The following is a 15,910-nucleotide window of genomic DNA, read 5'->3' as shown; positions in this document are numbered from 1 at the left end:
AGCAGGCTAGTCTTCTTTGTAATCAACTTGTCTGACAGGGAAATTGATGTGAAGAAGTTGTCCATGGTTACATGTCTGCCTTTGTCCATGTCAGGCTCCACGTGACTCAAAACCACAGTCTCAGACAGTCAACCACCACTGGCCTGGTTTCATTTCCCCAGACATGGAAAGACATTGAGCAAGTTGGTTTCGACGTCTAACCACAACTGAAGTCACATGCACTATTATCAGTTTCTATCTGGTTTATATTGTCCGTTCATCCATTGACGACAGACTATCAGATTTTAATTTGATTGTGTTACTAGTTTCTGCTTAGTTGCAGATCAATGCTGCTGCTGCAGGGGTCCTGTGATAAATACATGGACAACACGGTTGTTGATCAATGCTGCTGCTGCAGGGGTCCTGTGATAAATACCTGGACAACACGGATGTTGATCAATGCTGCTGCTGCAGGGGTCCTGTGATAAATACCTGGACAACACGGATGTTGATCAATACTGCTGCTGCAGGGGTCCTGTGATAAATACCTGGACAACACTGATGTTGATCAATGCTGCTGCTGCAGGGGTCCTGTGATAAATACATGGACAACACGGATGTTGTTGAAGAAAAAGTGAACTTTGGAAATTAAGCTGCACCTCCTGAATGAAGAGAGTTATTTGATGAAGGTACGTGTCAATGAACCTGCAGAATCTGATCTCTGTTACAGTATTATATAGAAATCACAATGTTTAAACTCAGATACAGTATTATATAGAAATCACAATGTTTAAACTCTGATACAGTATTATATAGAAATCACAATGTTTAACCTGCAGAATCTGATCTCAGATACAGTATTATATAGAAATCACAATGTTTAACCTGCAGAATCTGATCTCAGATACAGTATTATATAGAAATCACAATGTTTAACCTCAGATACAGTATTATATAGAAATCACAATGTTTAACCTGCAGAATCTGCTCTCAGATACAGTATTATATAGAAATCACAATGTTTAACCTGCTTGTGACTCTGAAGGAGGATTTGATAAAGAGAGGCTCCTTTCACTGCATCTCTTCATGTACTAGATGCTCCCATCTCTTCATGTACCAGATGCTCCCATCTCTTCATGTACTAGATGCTCCCATCTCTTCATGTACTAGATGCTCCCATCTCTTCATGTACTAGATGCTCCCATCTCTTCATGTACTAGATGCTCCCATCTCTTCATGTACTAGATGCTCCCATCTCTTCATGTACTAGATGCTCCCATCTCTTCATGTACTAGATGCTCCCATCTCTTCATGTACTAGATGCTCCCATCTCTTCATGTAATATTTGACAACTGATATTGTCACTCATCAGATTATTGGAAATGTAATCTTGTCTACAGGCTGACTCCTATAATGTGTGAAATTAGTAGTTTTACTACGATCTGTAGTGACAAATAGAAGTAGAAAAGTCTTAAAAATATGTTTTCTGTGACATAAAAGTAAAAAACAGTGATTTTCAAAACCTGCAATAGTTTAGGTTTTGTATTGCTCCCAAACACCACTGACAATCTAATTGTGTTTGAAAACCACTGGTTTTAAATGTTATAACTTTTGATGATGTCATCGGGTAGAACTTTTTAACTTTATACTTTTTTTCTACAAAACTTAGAAATCATTTACACATTTTATTTTACTTTATTTTTATGACTGAATAGGACCTTTAAAGGTAGTGTTTTATATATATTCTGATGTTATTTTATTTTTATGGCTGAATAGGACCTTTAAAGGTAGTGTTTTATATATATTCTGATGTTATTTTATTTTTATGGCTGAATAGGACCTTTAAAGGTATTTTTTTTAAATATAATTATGGCTGAATAGGACCTTTAAAGGTAGTGTTTTATATATATTCTGATGGTATTTTATTTTTACGGCTGAATAGGACCTTTAAAGGTAGTGTTTTATACATATTCTGATGGTATTTTATTTTTATGGCTGAATAGGACCTTTAAAGGTAGTGTTTTATATATATTCTGATGTTATTTTATTTTTATGGCTGAAAAGGACCTTTAAAGGTAGTGTGTTATATATAATTTGCCTCCACAGCAACATCAACACCTGAATACTTTCACATACACACCAGAGGAGGCTGGTGGAGGAGCAATAGGAGGACAGGCTCAGTGTAAAGACTGGAATGGAATAAATGGAACATCAAACACTTCATTAATTTATTCCATTTCAGCCATAAAAATGAACCCGTCCTCCTATAGCTCCTCCTATAGCTCCTCCCACCAGGCTATAGCTCCTCCCACCAGACTCCTCTCTGAAATGTCTCTGTTCTGTTAAAAGAGAAGTTGAGAATACCACATGTTGATTCTGTTGTATGTACATCTATTTAACCACATGTTGTTTCTGTTGTATCTACATTAAACCACATGTTGATTCTGTTGTATCTACATTAAACCACATGTTGATTCTGTTGTATCTACATTAAACCACATGTTGTTTCTGTTGTATCTACATTAAACCACATGTTGTTGCTGTTGTATCTACATGTATCTACATTAAACCACATGTTGTTTCTGTTGTATCTACATTAAACCACATGTTGTTTCTGTTGTATCTACATGTATCTACATTAAACCACTTGTTGTTTCTGTTGTATCTACATTAAACCACATGTTGATTCTGTTGTATCTACATTAAACCACATGTTGATTCTGATGTATCTACATTAAACCACATGTTGTTTCTGTTGTATCTACATGTATCTACATTAAACCACATGTTGATTCTGTTGTATCTACATGTATCTACATTAAACCACATGTTGATTCTGTTGTATCTACATTAAAACACATGTTGATTCTGTTGTATCTACATGTATCTACATTAAAAACCACATGTTGTTTCTGTTGCATCTACATTAAACCACATGTTGTTTCTGTTGTATCTACATTAAACCACATGTTGATTCTGTTGTATCTACATGTATCTATTAAACCACATGTTGATTCTGTTGTATCTACATGTATCTACATTAAACCACATGTTGATTCTGTTGTATCTACATTAAACCACATGTTGATTCTGTTGTATCTACATTAAACCACATGTTGATTCTGTTGTATCTACATGGATCTACATTAAACCACATGTTGTTTCTGTTGTATCTACATTAAACCACATGTTGATTCTGTTGCATCTACATTAAACCACATGTTGATTCTGTTGTATCTACATTAAACCACATGTTGATTCTGTTGTATCTACATTAAACCACATGTTGATTCTGTTGTATCTACATGGATCTACATTAAACCACATGTTGTTTCTGTTGTATCTACATTAAACCACATGTTGATTCTGTTGTATCTACATTAAACCACATGTTGTTTCTGTTGTATCTACATGGATCTACATTAAACCACATGTTGATTCTGTTGTATCTACATTAAACCACATGTTGATTCTGTTGTATCTACATTAAACCACATGTTGATTCTGTTGTATCTACATTAAACCACATGTTGTTTCTGTTGTATCTACATGTATCTACATTAAACCACATGTTGATTCTGTTGTATCTACATTAAACCACATGTTGTTTCTGTTGTATCTACATTAAACCACATGTTGATTCTGTTGTATCTACATTAAACCACATGTTGATTCTGATGTATCTACATTAAACCACATGTTGATTCTGTTGTATCTACATGTATCTACATTAAACCACATGTTGATTCTGTTGTATCTACATTAAACCACATGTTGATTCTGTTGTATCTACATTAAACCACATGTTGTTTCTGTTGTATCTACATGTATCTACATTAAACCACATGTTGATTCTGTTGTATCTACATTAAACCACTTGTTGTTTCTGTTGTATCTACATTAAACCACATGTTGATTCTGTTGTATCTACATTAAACCACATGTTGATTCTGATGTATCTACATTAAACCACATGTTGATTCTGATGTATCTACATTAAACCACATGTTGATTCTGTTGTATCTACATGTATCTACATTAAACCACATGTTGATTCTGTTGTATCTACATTAAAACACATGTTGATTCTGTTGTATCTACATGTATCTACATTAAACCACATGTTGTTTCTGTTGTATCTACATTAAACCACATGTTGTTTCTGTTGTATCTACATTAAACCACATGTTGATTCTGTTGTATCTACATGTATCTACATTAAACCACATGTTGATTCTGTTGTATCTACATTTATCTACATTAAACCACATGTTGATTCTGTTGTATCTACATTAAACCACATGTTGATTCTGTTGTATCTACATTAAACCACATGTTGATTCTGTTGTATCTACATGGATCTACATTAAACCACATGTTGTTTCTGTTGTATCTACATTAAACCACATGTTGATTCTGTTGCATCTACATTAAACCACATGTTGATTCTGTTGTATCTACATTAAACCACATGTTGATTCTGTTGTATCTACATTAAACCACATGTTGATTCTGTTGTATCTACATGGATCTACATTAAACCACATGTTGTTTCTGTTGTATCTACATTAAACCACATGTTGATTCTGTTGTATCTACATTAAACCACATGTTGATTCTGTTGTATCTACATTAAACCACATGTTGTTTCTGTTGTATCTACATGTATCTACATTAAACCACATGTTGATTCTGTTGTATCTACATTAAACCACATGTTGATTCTGTTGTATCTACATTAAACCACATGTTGATTCTGTTGTATCTACATTAAACCACATGTTGATTCTGTTGTATCTACATTAAACCACATGTTGATTCTGTTGTATCTACATTAAACCACATGTTGATTCTGTTGTATCTACATTAAACCACATGTTGTTTCTGTTGTATCTACATGGATCTACATTAAACCACATGTTGTTTCTGTTGTATCTACATTAAACCACATGTTGTTTCTGTTGTATCTACATTAAACCACATGTTGATTCTGTTGTATCTACATGTATCTACATTGAACCACATGTTGATTCTGTTGTATCTACATATATCTACATTAAACCACATGTTGTTTCTGTTGTATCTACATTAAACCACATGTTGTTTCTGTTGTATCTACATGTATCTACATTAAACCACATGTTGATTCTGTTGTATCTACATTAAACCACATGTTGTTTCTGTTGTATCTACATTAAACCACATGTTGATTCTGTTGTATCTACATTAAACCACATGTTGATTCTGTTGTATCTACATTAAACCACATGTTGTTTCTGTTGTATCTACATGGATCTACATTAAACCACATGTTGATTCTGTTGTATCTACATTAAACCACATGTTGATTCTGTTGTATCTACATTAAACCACATGTTGTTTCTGTTGTATCTACATGTATCTACATTAAACCACATGTTGATTCTGTTGTATCTACATTAAACCACATGTTGATTCTGTTGTATCTACATTAAACCACATGTTGATTCTGTTGTATCTACATTAAACCACATGTTGATTCTGTTGTATCTACATTAAACCACATGTTGATTCTGTTGTATCTACATTAAACCACATGTTGATTCTGTTGTATCTACATTAAACCACATGTTGTTTCTGTTGTATCTACATGGATCTACATTAAACCACATGTTGTTTCTGTTGTATCTACATTAAACCACATGTTGTTTCTGTTGTATCTACATTAAACCACGTGTTGATTCTGTTGTATCTACATGTATCTACATTGAACCACATGTTGATTCTGTTGTATCTACATATATGTACATTAAACCACATGTTGATTCTGTTGTATCTACATTAAACCACATGTTGTTTCTGTTGTATCTACATGTATCTACATTAAACCACATGTTGATTCTGTTGTATCTACATTAAACCACATGTTGTTTCTGTTGTATCTACATTAAACCACATGTTGTTTCTGTTGTATCTACATTAAACCACATGTTGATTCTGTTGTATCTACATTAAACCACATGTTGTTTCTGTTGTATCTACATGTATCTACATTAAACCACATGTTGATTCTGTTGTATCTACATTAAACCACATGTTGATTCTGTTGTATCTACATTAAACCACATGTTGTTTCTGTTGTATCTACATGTATCTACATTAAACCACATGTTGATTCTGTTGTATCTACATTAAACCACTTGTTGTTTCTGTTGTATCTACATTAAACCACATGTTGATTCTGTTGTATCTACATTAAACCACATGTTGATTCTGATGTATCTACATTAAACCACATGTTGATTCTGATGTATCTACATTAAACCACATGTTGATTCTGTTGTATCTACATGTATCTACATTAAACCACATGTTGATTCTGTTGTATCTACATTAAAACACATGTTGATTCTGTTGTATCTACATGTATCTACATTAAACCACATGTTGTTTCTGTTGTATCTACATTAAACCACATGTTGTTTCTGTTGTATCTACATTAAACCACATGTTGATTCTGTTGTATCTACATGTATCTACATTAAACCACATGTTGATTCTGTTGTATCTACATTTATCTACATTAAACCACATGTTGATTCTGTTGTATCTACATTAAACCACATGTTGATTCTGTTGTATCTACATTAAACCACATGTTGATTCTGTTGTATCTACATGGATCTACATTAAACCACATGTTGTTTCTGTTGTATCTACATTAAACCACATGTTGATTCTGTTGCATCTACATTAAACCACATGTTGATTCTGTTGTATCTACATTAAACCACATGTTGATTCTGTTGTATCTACATTAAACCACATGTTGATTCTGTTGTATCTACATGGATCTACATTAAACCACATGTTGTTTCTGTTGTATCTACATTAAACCACATGTTGATTCTGTTGTATCTACATTAAACCACATGTTGTTTCTGTTGTATCTACATGTATCTACATTAAACCACATGTTGTTTCTGTTGTATCTACATGGATCTACATTAAACCACATGTTGATTCTGTTGTATCTACATTAAACCACATGTTGATTCTGTTGTATCTACATTAAACCACATGTTGTTTCTGTTGTATCTACATGTATCTACATTAAACCACATGTTGATTCTGTTGTATCTACATTAAACCACATGTTGATTCTGTTGTATCTACATTAAACCACATGTTGATTCTGTTGTATCTACATTAAACCACATGTTGATTCTGTTGTATCTACATTAAACCACATGTTGTTTCTGTTGTATCTACATTAAACCACATGTTGATTCTGTTGTATCTACATGTATCTACATTGAACCACATGTTGATTCTGTTGTATCTACATATATCTACATTAAACCACATGTTGATTCTGTTGTATCTACATGGATCTACATTAAACCACATGTTGATTCTGTTGTATCTACATATATCTACATTAAACCACATGTTGTTTCTGTTGTATCTACATTAAACCACATATTGATTCTGTTGTATCTACATGGATCTACATTAAACCACAGGTTCTGTTCTTAAGACAGATGGGGAAGAGGGGGGGTGGTAAGGATTTTGCAACACTACTGTAGTTGGCACAACCTTGTGACTAAGTTCACTTCCTGTTTTCAATACTTGAGGGGAATTCAATGTTATCTTTCAGCCTTCCCAATACCTTCCTCCATAACTCATATTCACTGTTATCTGTCTACCTTCCCCCATGTCTCATATTCACTGTTATCTTTCAGGATTCCCAAAACCAAAGACAATCTCTGTACAGGATCTGAATGTACAACCTTTTGCATGAGAACTTTCCTGCAATGTAGGGACTTTAAAACTTGTAGTGTATTTGAGATGAATATAAAAAGGGTTTTGAAGTTTGTAATACAGAGTACTGCCTCTGCAACAGCGTCAGAAAATATGGGATTTCCTCATGAAATTGTAAATAAGTGTGTAGCTTAACGCAGTTACAACATGGCTGTAGAAACTGTGGCACAGATTTGTCTGCACAACTAGAAGTGGGATAAATGTGTTGATTTGAAGGGAAGACGGGCAGACTGGTAAGTCTACTATAGACTACATAGAACTATTATACAGTTAGTAAGTCTAGTAAGTCTACTATAGACTACATAGAACTATTATACAGTTATACAGTTAGTAAGTCTAGTAAGTCTACTATAGACTACATAGAACTATTATACAGTTATACAGTTAGTAAGTCTACTATAGACTACATAGAACTATTATACAGTTATACAGTTAGTAAGTCTAGTAAGTCTACTATAGACTACATAGAACTATTATACAGTTATACAGTTAGTAAGTCTAGTAAGTCTACTATAGACTACATAGAACTATTATACAGTTATACAGTTAGTAAGTCTAGTAAGTCTACTATAGACTACATAGAACTATTATACAGTTATACAGTTAGTAAGTCTAGTAAGTCTACTATAGACGACATAGAACTATTATACAGTTATACAGTTAGTAAGTCTAGTAAGTCTACTATAGACGACATAGAACTATTATACAGTTATACAGTTAGTAAGTCTAGTAAGTCTACTATAGACTACATAGAACTATTATACAGTTAGTAAGTCTACTATAGACTACATAGAACTATTATACAGTTATACAGTTAGTAAGTCTAGTAAGTCTACTATAGACTACATAGAACTATTATACAGTTATACAGTTAGTAAGTCTAGTAAGTCTACTATAGACTACATAGAACTATTATACAGTTATACAGTTAGTAAGTCTAGTAAGTCTGGAGGATAATTATTATGAACTGAGGTCGTCACACATTCAATAGACAGAATAGGCTGAGATATGATCCTTTTACGACCTGATGGTCTCTGTGGGAAATGTTTAGGAAATATTTAGGAAATATCCTTTATATTCCTGAACGACCTGATGGTCTCTGTGGGAAATGTTTAGGAAATATCCTTTATATTCCTGAACGACCTGATGGTCTCTGTGGGAAATGTTTAGGAAATATCCTTTATATTCCTGAACGACCTGAGGGTCTCTGTGGGAAATGTTTAGGAAATATCCTTTATATTCCTGAACGACCTGAGGGTCTCTGTGGGAAATGTTTAGGAAATATCCTTTATATTCCTGAACGACCTGATGGTCTCTGTGGGAAATGTTTAGGAAATATCCTTTATATTCCTGAACGACCTGATGGTCTCTGTGGGAAATGTTTAGGAAATATCCTTTATATTCTGAACGACCTGATGGTCTCTGTGGGAAATGTTTAGGAAATATCCTTTATATTGCTGAACGACCTGATGGTCTCTGTGGGAAATGTTTAGGAAATATCCTTTATATTCTGAACGACCTGATGGTCTCTGTGGGAAATGTTTAGGAAATATCCTTTATATTCCTGAACGACCTGATGGTCTCTGTGGGAAATGTTTAGGAAATATCCTTTATATTCCTGAACGACCTGATGGTCTCTGTGGGAAATGTTTAGGAAATATCCTTTATATTCCTGAACGACCTGATGGTCTCTGTGGGAAATGTTTAGGAAATATCCTTTATATTCTGAACGACCTGATGGTCTCTGTGGGAAATGTTTAGGAAATATCCTTTATATTGCTGAACGACCTGATGGTCTCTGTGGGAAATGTTTAGGAAATATCCTTTATATTCCTGAACACCTGATGGTCTCTGTGGGAAATGTTTAGGAAATATCACTTTATATTGCTGAACACCTATTTAGGGTTCTGTGGGAAATGTTTAGGAAATATCCTTTATAGGACCATGGTCTTGTGGGAAATGTTTAGGGCTATCCTGAGGATGATATTCCTGGACCTGAGGGTCTCTGTGGGAAATGTTTAGGAAATACCTTTATATTGAAACAGAACGACCTGACTCTGTGGGAAATGTTTGGAAATATCACTATATTCTCAGTTATTTAGAATGAAACTGATTTGAAGTTGATGAATCCTGCTCTGGTAGTCTATGTAAACTCTGTCAGGACCACTTGTGGGTCACGGCAGGGCTCCAGGTGGGTCGGGGGATAGTCTATGTAAACTCTGTCAGGACCACAGTGGGTCACCATAGGTGTTCTATGTAAACTCTGTCATCCAATTGTGGGTCACGGCAGAAACTCCAGGTGGGTCGGGGGATGACTTCACAAAAACAAATGTTTTTATTAAATTAAACTGACTAAAACCAAATAGAGATGATGTATAAAAGACAATGGACTGAAACATATTTCAATAACAGCATATCATCTTTGAGAATGTTCATTCAACTAAATAAAAGCTGGACAATTAGTCACTGATGTTGTTATTGTTGGAGCATAAGAATACAGGAGAACCATGGAACTGGTGTATTATTTCCCTCCGTTCATCCTCAAAAAGAAACTCAGTTGGTCACGTCTGGGAGCCTTAACAAACAGTGACACATTATGTTGGATTATTAATTTATTACTGACACAAACATGTTGATGAGGTGACAAATATCAGTCACAACCAACATGTTGGATCTCTGTTTAGTTGTCACTGTAAATGTTAACCACAACCAACATGTTGGATCTCTGTTTAGTTGTCACTGTGTTAACCACAACCAACATGTTGGATCTCTGTTTAGTTGTCACTGTGTTAACCACAACCAACATGTTGGATCTCTGTTTAGTTGTCACTGTGTTAACCACAACCAACATGTTGGATCTCTGTTGTCACTGTGTTAACCACAACCAACATGTTGGATCTCTGTTTAGTTGTCACTGTGTTAACCACAACCAACATGTTGGATGTCTGTTTAGGGGTCAGTGCTCTAAAATGAGTCTCTCTGGGGAACATGACACCAAAACTAAGAGGTGAGATGACAGATTGTTTAAGAATGTATATTCTAAAATGTTTTTAAATCAGAAATATTGCTTATGTGTACATTCTATATACTGTAACTATGTACTATATACTACATTCTATATACTGTAACTATATACTATATACTACATTCTATATACTGTAACTATATACTATGTACTACATTCTATATACTGTAACTATATACTATACACTACATTCTATATACTATAACTATATACTACATTCTATATACTGTAACTATATACTATATACTACATTCTATATACTGTAACTATATACTATATACTACATTCTATATACTGTAACTATATACTATGTACTACATTCTATATACTGTAACTATATACTATATACTACATTCTATATACTGTAACTATATACTATATACTACATTCTATACACTGTAACTATATATTATATACTACATTCTATATACTATAACTATATACTATATACTACATTCTATATACTGTAACTATATACTATATACTACATTCTATATACTATAACTATATACTATATACTACATTCTATATACTGTAACTATATACTATATACTACACTATACATACTGTAACTATATACTATATACTACATTCTATATACTGTAACTATATACTATATACTACATTATATATACTGTAACTATATACTATATACTACATTCTATATACTGTAACTATATAATATATACTACATTCTATATACTGTAACTATATACTACATTCTATATACTGTAACTATATACTATATACTACATTCTATATACTGTAACTATATACTATGTACTACATTCTATATACTGTAACTATATACTATATACTACATTCTATATACTGTAACTATATACTATGTACTACATTCTATATACTGTAACTATATACTATATACTACATTCTATATACTGTAACTATATACTATATACTACATTCTATACACTGTAACTATATATTATATACTACATTCTATATACTATAACTATATACTATATACTACATTCTATATACTGTAACTATATACTATATACTACATTCTATATACTGTAACTATATACTATATACTACATTCTATATACTGTAACTATATACTATATACTACACTATACATACTGTAACTATATACTATATACTACATTCTATATACTGTAACTATATACTATATACTACATTATACATACTGTAACTATATACTATATACTACATTCTATATACTGTAACTATATAATATATACTACATTCTATATACTATAACTATATACTACATTCTATATACTAACTATAACTATATACTACATTCTATAAACTGTAACTATATACTATGTACTACATTCTATATACTGTAACTATATACTATATACTACATTCTATATACTGTAACTATATACTATATACTACATTCTATATACTGTAACTATATACTATATACTACATTCTATATACTGTAACTATATACTATATACTACATTCTATATACTGTAACTATATACTATATACTACATTCTATATACTGTAACTATATACTATATACTACATTCTATATACTATAACTATATACTACATTCTATATACTGTAACTATATACTATATACTACATTCTATATACTGTAACTGTTCTAGATTTTGATTTGTTTTGTTGTTGATCCATTTTTCATCAAATCAAGTCTGGCTTTTTTAAGTGAAATTTACCCACTTTAGAAACCTTTATAAAGACTTGAAGTCATTTAATAATTTCTATAAACAATCAAATATTATTTACCAACATTTCTGAAAGTAGATACAGCGTTTTGGAATGAAACTCTCTTTTGTTTCTGAGCTCAGAGTAGATGAGATGTAATGTTTGTCTCTGTTGTGTTGAAGTCCAATCAAGCAGGAGAGACCAGCCTCCCCTGTTCCCAGCTGTGTGTCCATGAAGAGTGACCGGTCTATGGAACCTCCTCTAACCTTTAGAGAGGGAGACTTTTCTACTGAACAAAGGTAAGAAGAACTCATGGGTCCTGGTCAGTGAGTTAAACAACACTGTCTCTAGTCATTTCTCCTCTCACATTTTCCCATTTATTGTTGTTGTTTTCATAATCCATAGGCTCATCATTTTGTCCATTTGCATAGTCCTAAAACAATATTAAACAAACACAACATTCCCTCCCTGTGTGTGTGTGTGTGTGTGTGTGTGTGTGTGTGTGTGTGTGTGTGTACGTACTCCCTGGATGAGGAGAAGTAATCTCTATCCTGATTGCCTCATCACTTTTACCTCTACCTACATGTACATATTATCTCAATTATAGTCTCATTATTACCTCAACTACCTGGTACCCTGCACATTGACTCAGGACTGGTTCTCCTTATAGTCTCATTATTACCTTAGCTACCTGGTACCCTGCACATTGACTCAGTACTGGTTCTCCTTATAGTCTCATTATTACCTCAACTACCTGGTACCCTGCACATTGACTCAGTACTGGTACTCCTTATAGTCTCATTATTACCTCAACTACCTGGTACCCTGCACATTGACTCAGTACTGGTTCTCCTTATAGTCTCATTATTACCTCAACTACCTGGTACCCTGCACATTGACTCAGTACTGGTTCTCCTTATAGTCTCATTATTACCTCAACTACCTGGTACCCTGCACATTGACTCTGTACTGGTTCTCCTTATACGACGACACAACAGTGGTAGGCTTGATTACCAACAACGACGAGACGGCCTACAGGGAGGAGGTGAGGGCCCTCGGAGTGTGGTGTCAGGAAAATAACCTCACACTCAACGTCAACAAAACTAAGGAGATGATTGTGGACTTCAGGAAACAGCAGAGGGAACACCCCCCTATCCACATCGATGGAACAGTAGTGGAGAGTGTAGCAAGTTTTAAGTTCCTCGGCATACACATCACAGACAAACTGAATTGGTCCACTCACACAGACAGCATCGTGAAGAAGGCGCAGCAGCGCCTCTTCAACCTCAGGAGGCTGAAGAAATTCGGCTTGTCACCAAAAGCACTCACAAACTTCTACAGATGCACAATCGAGAGCATCCTGGCGGGCTGTATCACCGCCTGGTACGGCAACTGCACCGCCCTCAACCATAAGGCTCTCCAGAGGGTAGTGAGGTCTGCACAACGCATCACCGGGGGCAAACTACCTGCCCTCCAGGACACCTACACCATCCGATGTTACAGGAAGGCCATAAAGATCATCAAGGACAACAACCACCCGAGCCACTGCCTGTTCACCCCGCTATCATCCAGAAGGCGAGGTCAGTACAGGTGCATCAAAGCTGGGACCGAGAGACTGGAAAACAGCTTCTATCTCAAGGCCATCAGACTGTTAAAAAGCCACCACTAACATTGAGTGGCTGCTGCCAACACACTGTCAATGACACTGACTCAACTCCAGCCACTTTAATAATGGGAATTGATGGGAAATGATGTAAAATATATCACTAGCCACTTTAAACAATGCTACCTAATATAATGTTCCCTACATTATTAATCTCATACGTATATGTATATACTGTACTCTATATCATCGACTGCATCCTTATGTAATACATGTATCACTAGCCACTTTAACTATGCCACTTTGTTTACATACTCATCTCATATGTATATACTGTACTCGATACCATCTACTGCATCTTGCCTATGCTGCTCTGTACCATCACTCATTCATATATCTTTATGTACATATTCTTTTTCCCCTTACACTTCGGTGTATAAGACAGTAGTTTTGGAATTGTTAGTTAGATTACTTGTTGGTTATTACTGCATTGTCGGAACTAGAAGCACAAGCATTTCGCTACACTCGCATTAACATCTACTAACCATGTGTATGTGACAAATAAAATTTGATTTGATTTAGTCCCATTATTACCTCAACTACCTGGACATTGACTCAGTACTGGTTCTCCTTATAGTCTCATTATTACCTCAACTACCTGGTACCCTGCATATTGACTCAGTACTGATTCTCCTTATAGTCTCATTATTGTTCGGCGCATGTGAGAAATACAATTTGATTTGATTTGAAGCTCATTGGCAGAAACACGTTGTTGGGTGTAACGATCGTCTCGTGTTGAAGAGATCATGTTAGGATGTTGAAGCACGGTGGCTAGAAAAACTCCCTAGAAGGGCAGGAACCTAGGAAGGAACCTAGAGAGGAACCAGGCTCTGAGGGGTGACCAGTCCTCTTCTGTCTGTACTGGGTAGAGAGCAACCAGGCTCTGAGGGGTGACCAGTCCTCTTCTGTCTGTACTGGGTAGAGAGGAACCAGGCTCTGAGGGGTGACCAGTCCTCTTCTGTCTGTACTGGGTAGAGAGGAACCAGGCTCTGAGGGGTGACCAGTCCTCTTCTGTCTGTACTGGGTAGAGAGGAACCAGGCTCTGAGGGGTGACCAGTCCTCTTCTGTCTGTGCTGGGGAGAGAGCAACCAGGCTCTGAGGGGTGACCAGTCCTCTTCTGTCTGTGCTGGGGAGAGAGCAACCAGGCTCTGAGGGGTGACCAGTCCTCTTCTGTCTGTACTGGGTAGAGAGCAACCAGGCTCTGAGGGGTGACCAGTCCTCTTCTGTCTGTGCTGGGGAGAGAGCAACCAGGCTCTGAGGGGTGACCAGTCCTCTTCTGTCTGTGCTGGGGAGAGATTATAAGAGAACATGGCCATTAAGTTCAAATCATTCTTCAAGATGTTCAAATGTTCATACATGACAAACAATAATCACAGTGGTTTATAGAGGGTGCAATTGGTCAGTACCTCAGGAGTAAATGTCAGTTGGCTTTTCATAGCCGAGCATTCAGGGGTGTTGTCATGACTTCGGTCCCTCTCCTTGTTCGGGCAGCGGTCGACGTCACCGGTCTTCTAGCCATCGCCGATCCACTTTTCATTTTCCATTTGTTTTGTCTTGTCTTCCCACACACCTGGTTTCTATTCCATCATTACATGTTGTGTATTTAACCCTCTGTTCCCCCCATGTCCTTGTCCAGAATTGTTTATTATAGTGCTTGTGCACATGATGATGATGCTGGTGTGTAAACGGGTTTTGTTTACCCATTCATTTATCTTTCTGTTTACGGTGGTTTTATGTATTGATCTGCGCCGTTGTAAATCAGTTTTCATAG

General features: G+C 35.1%; 1 long non-coding RNA gene across 1 annotated transcript; it reads left to right on the top strand.

Annotated features, from left to right (window-relative positions):
• The first annotated feature begins 241 nt into the window (after nt 1-241).
• On the top strand, nt 242-13,017 carry LOC121843520. The gene is made up of 3 exons (XR_006081602.1): nt 242-668; nt 10,736-10,789; nt 12,659-13,017. It is a non-coding gene; the product is annotated as an uncharacterized LOC121843520 (long non-coding RNA).
• Nucleotides 13,018-15,910: the final 2,893 nt, after the last annotated feature.

This window comes from Oncorhynchus tshawytscha, unplaced genomic scaffold, assembly GCF_018296145.1.
Source record: "Oncorhynchus tshawytscha isolate Ot180627B unplaced genomic scaffold, Otsh_v2.0 Un_contig_5682_pilon_pilon, whole genome shotgun sequence".
NCBI classification, from domain to species: Eukaryota; Metazoa; Chordata; class Actinopteri; order Salmoniformes; family Salmonidae; genus Oncorhynchus; species Oncorhynchus tshawytscha.
The sequence above is the reverse complement of the archived record's forward strand: the minus strand, read 5'-3'. Positions and strand labels throughout refer to the sequence as shown.